Source organism: Haplochromis burtoni, unplaced genomic scaffold (assembly GCF_018398535.1).
Source record: "Haplochromis burtoni strain Fernald_Lab_line unplaced genomic scaffold, NCSU_Asbu1 Contig_681, whole genome shotgun sequence".
NCBI classification, from domain to species: Eukaryota; Metazoa; Chordata; class Actinopteri; order Cichliformes; family Cichlidae; genus Haplochromis; species Haplochromis burtoni.
In genome coordinates, this window is record NW_024583042.1 from 1 (window position 1) to 11,530 (window position 11,530).

At 40.3% G+C, this 11,530-nt stretch overlaps 1 long non-coding RNA gene across 2 annotated transcripts; it reads left to right on the forward strand.

Annotated features, from left to right (window-relative positions):
• The first annotated feature begins 3,452 nt into the window (after positions 1–3,452).
• Positions 3,453–6,200, forward strand: LOC121812599. Of its 2 annotated transcripts, XR_006053181.1 has the most exons (4): positions 3,489–3,533; positions 4,059–4,199; positions 4,470–4,573; positions 4,770–6,200. It is a non-coding gene; the product is annotated as an uncharacterized LOC121812599 (long non-coding RNA). The 2 variants fall into 2 exon arrangements; XR_006053182.1 differs by lacking the exon at positions 4,059–4,199 and having other exon boundaries at positions 3,453–3,533; positions 4,770–5,556.
• The last annotated feature ends 5,330 nt before the right edge of the window (positions 6,201–11,530 follow it).

Below are 11,530 nucleotides of genomic sequence, written 5' to 3' on the forward strand. Positions count from 1 at the left end.
ACAAGAGAGATGAGCTGCAAAACAAGCTCAAATCATCACCCCTTCACCACGTGTTGACAGCTGGTGTGAGGTGTTTGTGCTGGTATTCTTTGCAACTTTGTTAACAAATTTGCAGCCATGCCGTCATGCTCTTTTTAGAGAGGAGAGACTGTCTCCTTGCAACCCTTCCAAACAAGCCGCACTTATTCAACTCTTTTCTAATTGTACTGTCATGGACTTTAACATTTAACATGCTAACTGAGGCCTGTAGAGTCGGAGATGTAGCTCCTGGATTTTTGAGCTTTTTCTGAGCACTGCACAGTTTGACCCTGGGGTGAATTTGCTGGGAAGATTATGACATTGTGATTATGACACATAGCTGAATACTCCAGACCAGCAAACTGCCAAAATGTATGATTTCATAGAGGTGCGCTCACTTGCTGGTAAAACAATTTGTGAATTGCAGTGAAGTTGGTTAGAAGTAATAAAGGGGGAACATATTACCCTCGAGAGTCTACAGACAAGCTGGAGCATCCAAATCACATGATCAAGTTAAGATTACTTCGAACATTCACTGAGTCTTGTTTCAATTTGGGTAAGAAGTGCAGACTTCAAACTACATGAAAGTGTTTAAATTGTGCTGATGGATCAAGTAAAACCAGAGTTGTGAAAGATAATGTAGCCCATGCATTTTCCCAAATACTGTCATCAGCTTGAGTGCAGGAAGAAATAATAAAAACTGTTTTATCTAAGGATAGAAAAAACCCCAAAAAACTTTGAAATAAAACATGACTCTTCCTATTGGGAAAAATGCAGCATGTCAGGCATTCACAAAATTATATGCCAGAGTGTGGCATTTGGTTGCTGAGGAAAGGGGAAGTTATTGGAGTGGAGGCAAATATATGCTGCGGCTGTGCTAAAAAAAAAAAAAAGACACCAAACAAGGCAAGATAAGCAGTTTGTAAAAGTGAAATATATAAATAAACTCTAAAGTAATCAAAAACTGCCATTTATAACCTTGACTTCGGAGTTTTAAATTACACAAAGATTGCATTATAACATATGTAGTTAGTGTGATAACATCTAGAGTTATTGCATTCATAGAAGTTTCTTCTGCTCTCAGAACAGATTCAGTTGTTCACAGTTTCGGGTCACGGTGCATTACCAGGTTGCAAACACTCACAAGGTGTTGAGTTGTGGTCATGAAAAGAACAAAGTGGTTAGCAAAAATTCTGTGATGCATTGTCATCTGACGGTTGACAAACCCTCAGTCTAACCACAGTGTGACAGCACGGCTTCACGGAAAGTCACATTTTGAATATTTTCTCATGCAGTTTTTTCTTCTCTAAATTTCATGTTCATTTACTTGACCAAACCTCTGATGTGTAAATCAGATCCAACTGAATGTCATCAGAACATATTATATGTCAATAGAAAATTGTCAGTATAATCTTTTAATAATATAAGTTTGCAAATGGTAGTGATAGGATGTGCGATCCTTAATAGTCTGCAAAGGCTTTGTGTGCATTCCAGAGTGCTCTGGCGTTCACACCCACATCCTGGGAGCATGGGAAAGGTTGTACCTTCTTTTATTGTTTTACGGTAGGATAAACGTAGCTATGTCAGTTTGAGTCTAAGCGCCTTTTTTACTTATAGATGAACTGTTGGATTTTCCAGACCAGCAGGTTAAGGGAAGTCGTTTATGGGGTCACACTCTGACACACACACACACACACACGCACACACACACACACACACACACACACACATATACACCTCCACACGCACGCACGCACGCACGCACACGCACACACACACACACACAACACACACACTATACACCTCCACATTCCAATGTAAGGAACAAACACCCACTGATGTATAAATAAAGACCAGGGCAGTCTCAGAGTTGCGAGTCCCTGAACCTTCACTCTCGTGCGAGAGCTCAGAGCTGCCCTTGCTAAGCAACAAGTAAAACTGTGTGTTTCTCCTCTCTGATTCTCAGCTGAAGAAGTGTCTTAGAATGCATCTCTTGACATTATATAATGAAATTTGTTTTCTTTTACTAATAAGTTGAGGATTTGGCGTAACATTGAATATAGAAGTTTTCTATCTCTGAAGGTCAGTTGCAATTATGGGTTGTAAACTCACTTTAGTAGTCCTCCTCCTTCATTATTCCATCCATTTTGTGATCAGTGCCACTGGTAGCAAAACAGCCCCGGAGCATGATCCTTCCACCACCAGGCTTAACATCTGGCACCGTGTTCTCAGATTTCAAAGGATCACCTTTGATACATCAAACATATTGTTGTCATTGTGGCCATATAGCTCAGTCATAGTCTAGTCTGCCCATAAAGCTTTCTTTCCAGAAGCAAATGGCTATTTGTGGTTGGGATCCTCTCAGTTCACAGTAATGACAAATTCCCTCTGATCTAAAGCTGGTCAAAGTGGTTAGCAAAAATTGGGCCAGATTGTGGGATTTTTGGCCCAATTTAAGATGAATTTTCAGTCGAGCAACCGTTTTGGGAATCGGCCCAAGTTTCACCTTAGTCGTGTGTCAGGCATCGAGTAGGTTGGGGTAACGAGAAGCAATTAACACCTCATGACCAGCTCCCGATCAGCAATCATATAATTGCGACCAGAATTTCAAACCTGTTAGAAATTCTGGTCGCCCCTCATGAGGGTATCGCACCGTTGAAGCGGTGCCACGAGCCGATTTAACACAACCTGTCACACTGCACACGCACAAACACAGAAATGGAAATGAAAAAAACAAAGTAGTATGGCAGTGCAGTGTGTGATCTGGACACAAGTGATGGAGGCCCAACTTGTAGAACGTTGGGAAGCTCGTCCCAGCTTCCCAACACGCAAATGAGAATCTGCGGATGCAAAATGTGGAACACACAAATCTAACCGGTTAACGTAAAAAACATTTTAGCTGGAACACCGGAGCTGTGAGCTCGGTGCACTCTGTCAGCTGACTGTTAGCTGAGCTAGCGACATCTCCGAAAACATCAGAGCACTTTTGCAAACATGTTCTATTTTGACCAGCTGACCAGATGGGAACTTTACGCCACTACATTCACAAAAAAATGGGTAGTACACATTTCCTGTAAAATTAAAGTAACATAATTAGAAGGAACATTTTTATTAATCAACTTCATGCAATATTTATTATGTGTGGTGCATTAATTAACAGTTCATGAGCTTGTGCTATTAAGTATTAAACCAAACATGTGTAAAACTGTACACAGACAGAGACTCATATCTTTACATATTTGGCTGTGCAGACAAACAGCTTATAAATTGGGTTTTTTTGCAGTCATGTTTGTGTAGCGCTTCATGTTGATGTATATATGCCATATATGGGCTCAAAGACGCAAAGTTGACAGGAAATGTGGTTGCTAAGCTGCTGCTATGTGCGCTGAATCTATTTATGGCTAAGGCAGTTGTGTAGTATAAAAAGGGCTGACATGGAAATCACTGATCTGTTTTACTCTTGTCCCTTGGCTTTCTTTCGTGGTCCTTTTTGAGTGATCCTCAGCTTGACACAGGTCAGTCTTCAGACTTGTTATATTTTAACTTTGATTTTATGTCTCTTTACTTTTGCATAACCTTTTACTTGAGTGTAATAAAACTTCAGGTCACGATTAACTTTTTCATCCGAGTATTAAAAACAACTTTTATATTTAAAAAGATGTTAGTTTGTCCAATTTCTCATGAGTGCAGATGTGGTAAAACACATATTTTTATCATTTAAGTACAAGTACATGTGCTTGGGTTAAAATTAGTCTAGTAAACTTTGAGATTCAACTTCTTTACTCAAAAGTGAGGAAAATAAAATCTCTAAAATGTACTTGAGTACATTTTAAAGCCTATTTCTACAATCTATTTTGGTGCAAAGCTAAACAAACCTCATTACTAATATAATAAAAAATATAAAGAAATTAAAACTTTATTTAAACTTAAATTATAATTATAATGAATATAATATGTTATCTTGTAATCTTTTGTAACACAAGTAGAGAAAAACAAAGTTTTAAAAAAGTTCTATTTGCTGTTGTCAACATTGTAAACAGGCCAACTGACCTCAACACCTAAATATTTGAAGTTTCTATTGTGAGCTCCAATAGATGTGGCAGACATGGCAGAAACACACCAGACAGAATAATACAGTGGAAGTAAAACCTGGAGCTAGTCAACTGGTTCAGGTGCAGCAGGTGGGCGGATCCTCCAAATTGCTCACAAGTATTTGGCTGCTTCACTTCGTTTGTTCCAAAAAAACATGTCAGCTTTTAGATGCATGTTGACTGTTTACTTTCCTAACATTGCTATTTTTCATATTTTACTTGCATGTATCATATACAGTCAACTTTACATAATTTCTGTTTAAACAAATATTCATCTTCATTCAAACAGATCTTACATGCAGCTGCTGTTCATTCAACCATTTAGTTTATTAACTTATAGCAATTAATCTGACATTTCAGAGAATTTCCTTCCCTGAAGATCTTCATTGATCCCTGCGTCAGAGAGCCGACTCCCACCAAACACTGCACTGCACAACAAATCACTCTGCTAACTGAAGAAAGAGGTAAAAGTAATACATCTTTACCAGTTGTTGTTTTGGTTCATCCATCTGGGATCATCCAGTTTGTTGTATTAAATGTGTATTTTAAATGTGTTTTAATGTGTAAGCATGTTCAAATGGTAAAACGTTTCAGAAACAAACAAACAAACTGACTACTTTACTTACTCTTATCAGTGTTCTTTTTCTGTCTTCAAAATAGAAATATGAAGCTCTCCATTTTCTTGCTGGTGGTGCTCTCTGTCACTGTGCTCTGTGTGGATTACGAACATGTTAAGAAGGTCAAAAATCAGCGTATCATCGAACCAGACACAAAAATGTCGTCTGTTTCTTCTAGCAGATCAGCACAAGAAAGTGTTGACGAACGTGTTAACAACTTCGCAAACCAGCATATCATCGACACAGAAGAGTCATGTGATAAACTAATAGAAGACCGGAAGATCAAAGATGTTAATGGTAAAGATAAAAAAATAAGAAACACCTTCATCGTTAGCACTTTTAACAAGGTCAAAGATATTTGTAAAGAAGAACAACGTGTTTATAAAAATGACAATCTTTATAGAAGCTCTGAAGAGATGGAGCTTTTGCACTGCACACTGCAATATGACAAAAGAAAATACGAAGGCGTAAAGATAAAGAAGCATATTGAAATTGCATGTGTGACAATCGGCCGTGGTCTTCAACCTGTACACTTGCAATGCTGCTTTTAGTTTGAGAGCTGCTCTGTAACTTTGTAAAGTTTGCATAAATAATAATGGGAATATTATTATTAAGGAAATATGGAAGAATTGTTTGTAAGTGAATGTGGAATAATACCACAATCACAAGAGTTATTGAAAGAACTTTTGACTTTCTTGTCTCACTTGCATAAGTAAACATTACATCACATCCATCCTGTTCTCTCAGATCACAGACATTGCTTGTCTTTCAGCATTCAATAAATAATCTACAAAAAAAACAAGTTGCTGCTCCAGAGAATTTTTTTATACTTAAAACAAAGCTCTTGTAAAACCACAAACACTCGCTGGTTTTAAAATCATTGATGAAGAGAGGAGCTACAGATTTTGTCTTAGTGCTGAGGTCTGAGTTAGTGCTGGAGTTCATCTGGACTGCATTGGATTTCTATCTGCTCCATGTGTGGGAATAAGCAGAGACAACTAACAAAGAACTTTCAGCAGTAGGGCTGGGCGATATATCGAGCTTTTAAATATATCGATATATTTTTATACGAGATATGAGATGTGACAATATCGTTTACATCAATATTGTCTATGTTACATTATAATTATACTTGTGGAGCCCCAATTTTGTCTCTCTTTCGTCCACTTTTGTCTCTACGCAACGTTACTCGCAAGGTTACTCAGAGAGAACCCCAGTGTCTGGGGTTCTTTGTGAACCCCATTCTGTGAAATGAAGAAAGCAAGAAGAATGAGTTAAGTAAAGTTTGACTTATCTGACTGTTTTGTTTCGCATAATGCGCCTTATAATCCGGTCTTATGGTCTGGAATATGGTCCTCGTATTCTTAAGAACAGATGATCTGTTTAACTGTACCTTACTTTCAGTAAGTCACTCGGTGTTGCATGTAAATTAAATTCACATTGATGGCCCATCATCCACGTGCCCTAATCACTTAACAGTCCAAATGGCTGCTTTGTTGAGTCCCACATATTGGGCACTTATTCTTATCCATATTTTTAATCTGTTGCAGCAGTCACGATGCTGCTTATAAATTATACTCAGACTGATGAGTCTTCACTGATGTCCCCAAAACAAATAAAGCTCCAAATGTTTATGCTGTTGTTTCTTCAGTTATTACTTCTAAATATTTTGAAATGCAGGCATCTGATCTGTTTCTGTTATGTAGCCTAATGTAATGCAGTCAATGCTCTCACTGCTACTGCTGCAGAGATCAGGGTCAAAAGCTGTGTGGGCCCCACCTGCACACACCAGAATGAATGAACCTTCCTGTATAAACGCAGTCCCTCGAGACGTGACTGCCCCTCAGCATCTCTGTTTATTACACCAAAGCAAGTTTGAGAACAAAAAGAATAAATGGCTCTGTATTTGGTGCTTGTTTATGTGTTTCTATGCAAAAGCACCCTGTGATGTTAATGATAGGGGTGCAACAATACTCGTATTGATATTGAACCGTTCGATACAGTGTTTTCGGTTCGGTACGCATATGTATCGAACAATTACAACATTTTTAATTTATTTTATCAACTTTTCTTCTGACGATGCTGTCTGTGTTGAGCGCTCAGTGGATCTGCGTTCGACTACTCCGCCTAGGCTGCACTGTCGAGTGCAGATCCACTGAGCGCAGCGCAAGCTAGCAAGACAGAAGCTAAGCTCGTTGCAACATGGCAACTAGCCTCAACGCTACCCGAAATTGAACCTCCCCCACCCTCATTCAGATCTGGCGTTTGGAACTATCTGGTTTTCATGTGAAGCATGACCCAGATGGTAAGCGCGATCATGGACAAAAGTAAAACAGTATGTCGGATGTGCCACGCAATGCTCAATTGTGGGAACTAGTGCGTTAGCGCAGTTAGCTGTTAACTTTGCGCCATCCAGCCCCACGCACGGGCGATCCGACGGTACTCGTTAACGGAGATTTGCGTGTTATGGCGTTAACGTCATTTCAACGAGATTAAGCTGACAGCACTAGTGGGAACACAACGAATATGACTGCACATTTACGCCGACATCATCCTAGTGCAAAGACAAGTGGAAGCAGACAAAAACAACAAGCAGCATGCTACAAACTTTACCCGAGTCATTTAGACAGCCGTTAGCACATGATTCTCCTTATGGGGACCTGATATGTTTAATATGCTGCTGAGAATATAGCCCAGAAGAAGCGTATAGTATAGCTTTTATTTTGAAAGAGCACATTTCTCTGTAATAAACTCTTTTTTGCATTGAAAAAATATCGAACTGTGACACCAAAGTATCGAACCGAACCGTGAATTTTGTGTATCATTGCATCCCTAGTTAATGATGACCATGTCTCTCAATTTGAAATGACTCCAACAAAGTTACATTTTTGTTTTTAATATGCTTTTAATTCTATTAACAGACTCAGTTCTATTAACAGCTCTCTGATATACATTAGCATTATAATATTAGGGAGAAAACTGGCCGTCCCTGTTCAGTCATTAATAATAAATAACCTCTTAGTTCACTTGCCTCAGTTCTGCTGTGTTCACGACATCAGCGGAGCGGGAGGTGGCTTACTGGGCTTAAGCCCGGGTTGTTGTTTCAGAAGCCCGGGGTCTTTTGGAGTGTAATTTGTTTCATAGTTAGTTGCCTGACTGACAACTACACTCAACAAAAATATAAACGCAACACCTTTGTTACTGCTCCCATTCCCCATGGGATGGACGTAGAGACCTAAAATTCATTCCAGATACACAATATAACCATCCCTCCCAAACAGTGGTCACAAATCAGTCCAAATGTGTGGTAGTGGGCACATCTGCTATATTGAGATAATCCATCCCACCTCACAGGTGTGCCACATCAGGATGCTGATCTGACATCATGAGTAGTGCACAGGTGTACCTCAGACTGCCCACAACAAAAGGCCACCCTGGAATGTGCAGTTTTTTTGCGCTATTGGGGGTCTGGGGACCCAGAACCGGTCAGTATCTGGTGTGACCACCATTTGCCTCATGCAGTGCAACACATCGTCGCATGGAGTCTATCAGATTGTCAATTGTGGCCTGTGGAATGTTGGTCCACTCCACTTCAATGGCTGTGCGAGGTTGTTGGATATTCGTGGGAACTGGTACACGCTGTCGTATACGCCGGTCAAGCACATCCCGAACATGCTCAATGGGTGACATGTCCGGTGAGTATGCTGGCCATGCAAGAACTGGGACATTCTCAGCTGCCATCTGCCCTGAACAATGTGAACCATGATTCATCCGTGAAGCGCACACCTCTCCAACGTGCCAGACGCCATCGAATGTGAGCATTTGCCCACACAAGTCTGTTACGGCGACGAGCTGGAGTCAGGTCAAGACCCCGATGAGGACGACGGGCATGCAGTTGAGCGTCCCTGAGACGGTTTCTGACAGTTTGTGCAGAAATTGTTTGGTTGTGCAAACCAATTGTTCCAGCAGCTGTCTGGGTGGCTGGTCTCAGACGATCTTGGAGGTGAACCTGCTGGATGTGGAGGTCCTGGGCTGGTGTGGTTACACGAGGTCTGCGGTTGTGAGGCCGGTTGGATGTGCTGCCATATTCTCTGAAACGCCTGTGGAGACGGCTTATGGTTGAGAAATGAACATTCAATGCACGGGCGACAGATCTGGTTGACATTCCTGCTGTCAGCATGCCAATTGCACGCTCCCTCATTGCTTGTGGCATCTGTGGCATTTTGCTGTGAGACAAAACTGCACATTCCAGGGTGGCCTTTTGTTGTGGGCAGTCTGAGGTACACCTGTGCACTACTCATGATGTCAGATCAGCATCCTGATGTGGCACACCTGTGAGGTGGGATGGATTATCTCAATATAGCAGATGTGCCCACTACCACACATTTGGACTGATTTGTGACCACTGTTTGGGAGGGATGGTTATATTGTGTATCTGGAATGAATTTTAGGTCTCTACGTCCATCCCATGGGGAATGGGAGCAGTAACAAAGGTGTTGCGTTTATATTTTTGTTGAATGTATATAAAACAAAAAACTACACACAATATTCAAAGCACATAGCACACAGTCCTAAATTCCCCCTAATTTTGCTATGATCCAAGCTCAGGCACTAGCCGACTGAGCAGAGGCGGAGCCAGACATCTTATAGGGCTTTGGAGCGTGATGTCACGTGAGGGGGCCACGTCCCATCCCGCCATGACAATAGGCCAAACAAAGCACAGGGAACCTCCAAAAGTTGATTCTGTTCATCTGGACGTAGCAATTTGTGGGAGAAACGTTTTGTCACTCATCAGAGTGACTTCTTCAGTCTCAGCTGAATGCAGGTTTCCTCAATCTTATAAACAGGACATTTGCATAATGACTGAAACCAGCCGACTGATCAACAGCCATGAGTACCATTCACAGAGAGTTGGGGAATGGCTGCAATCACAGTTAAAACCTTCGTAGAAAAATAAGTCCAGTATTACAGAATGAAATCAAATTATTGTGTTTGTTGGCGAGAAAACTTACAAACATACAGTACAGCACTTCAGAGTCACACTGCTAGCGATCGAAGATTTAAGTAAATTTGACAGCTGATCAAGACGCAGAACACAATGCGCTGTAAAAAAATTTTTTTAAAAAAGCATGTAAAATTGCAAAAACCAATCTGCGACACAGCGAGGCCGCGTTATAGCAAGGGACCACTGTATTATATATGCAGGACACCTTGAACTAGCTTTTTTTTTAATTAAGCAGCAAGTCAATGCTGTCATGTAAAGTCTGAATTCAAACACAGGTTGGGGAAACCTGCACTGAGCTGACTGAAGATATCAAACATTTCCAGTAAGACATTTGACCAGGTCTTTTAACACGTCCCATTAACCAAGCGGCATTCTCAAGCTGCTGCTGCACTGTTAAGAAAATCATAACTTAATCCTCATAGAACAGTCAGAAGAAAACAAACAAACATACAGTCATGTGGAAAAGAGTGTTTTCATAGAAATCTATAGCATACTCTGAAAAACTACGAACACTCCAGGATTCAGTCATTTATGTTTTAGAAGCAATAGTGTCACCAAATTGTTTCTGTATGACTATCAGTGTTTCACAAGGATGTTTGGCTCACTCTTCTTTACATTGTTTCTTCACATCATTGAAGTTTCTGACATTTATTTATGTACAGCTATCTTAAGTTCCCTGCACTGAATATTAGGTTGAGGTATGGACTGTGACCGGGCCACTGCAAAACCTCGATTCTTGTCTTTTTCAGTCATCCTGTTGCAGCTCTGCTGATGTGCTTGGGAACTTTACCCTGCTGCAGTACATCGAAACACACCATTGACTCCAGAGTACTCGGTATACAGGGGAGTTAATGGAAAACTCAAATTTTTCATTCTGTATATTTCATGTTCATTTACTTGACCAAGCCTCTGATGTGTAAATCAGATCCAACTGAATATCATCAGAACATATGATATTATGAAATTTGTTTTCTTTTACTAATAAGTCGAGGTTGAGGATTTGGAGTAGCACTGAATATAGAAGTTTTCTATCTCTGATGATCAGTTTCAATGGTTGATTGTAAACTCACTTTACTAGTCCTCCTCCTTCATTATTCCATCCGGCAAATCAGCCCCGGAGCATGATCCTACCACCACCAGGCTTAACATCTGGTACAGTGTTCTCAGATTTCAAAGGATCACCTTTGATACACCAAACATACTGTTGTCATTGTGGACATATAGCTCAGTCATAGTCTAGTCTGCCCAGAAAGCTGTCTTTCCAGAAGGGGTTGGGATCCTCAGTTCACAGTAATAACAAATTCCCACTGATCTAAGGGGGACTCTTTGGTCTTCTTCCAGCCCTTGGCCAAGTGGTAACATATCCAAACAACTTGTAATTACAAACGATTATTTGAACCGAATCTGTAAGTGTATAAAAATGGCTTAAAATGGTTTACAGTGAGTTCCTTGGACTTTCTGTTGTTCTAAATATTGGTCAATCCAACAAGTGCTTTTAAGCTAATCCTTTTTACGCTGCGAAGAGAAACTAACACTTGTAGTCGGCCATGATCACTAATGAGAAGTTAATAGGGCTTGTTGAGTTATGAGGTGCAGAACCTTCAGCACCTCACATGAAAAGATTTGACTGTGTGTATGCTTTTGGCACTGTGTGGATTTGAGAAAATCCAAAATAAATTCAAACTTGTTTTTGAAAGCTGTTTTATAAATTTCAGTGGTATATTATTCATGCAATAGGGAGGTGTCTTCTTCAACTACTGGGGCTGAAATAAGTTCATCTAGTTTAGAAACTTCCACTG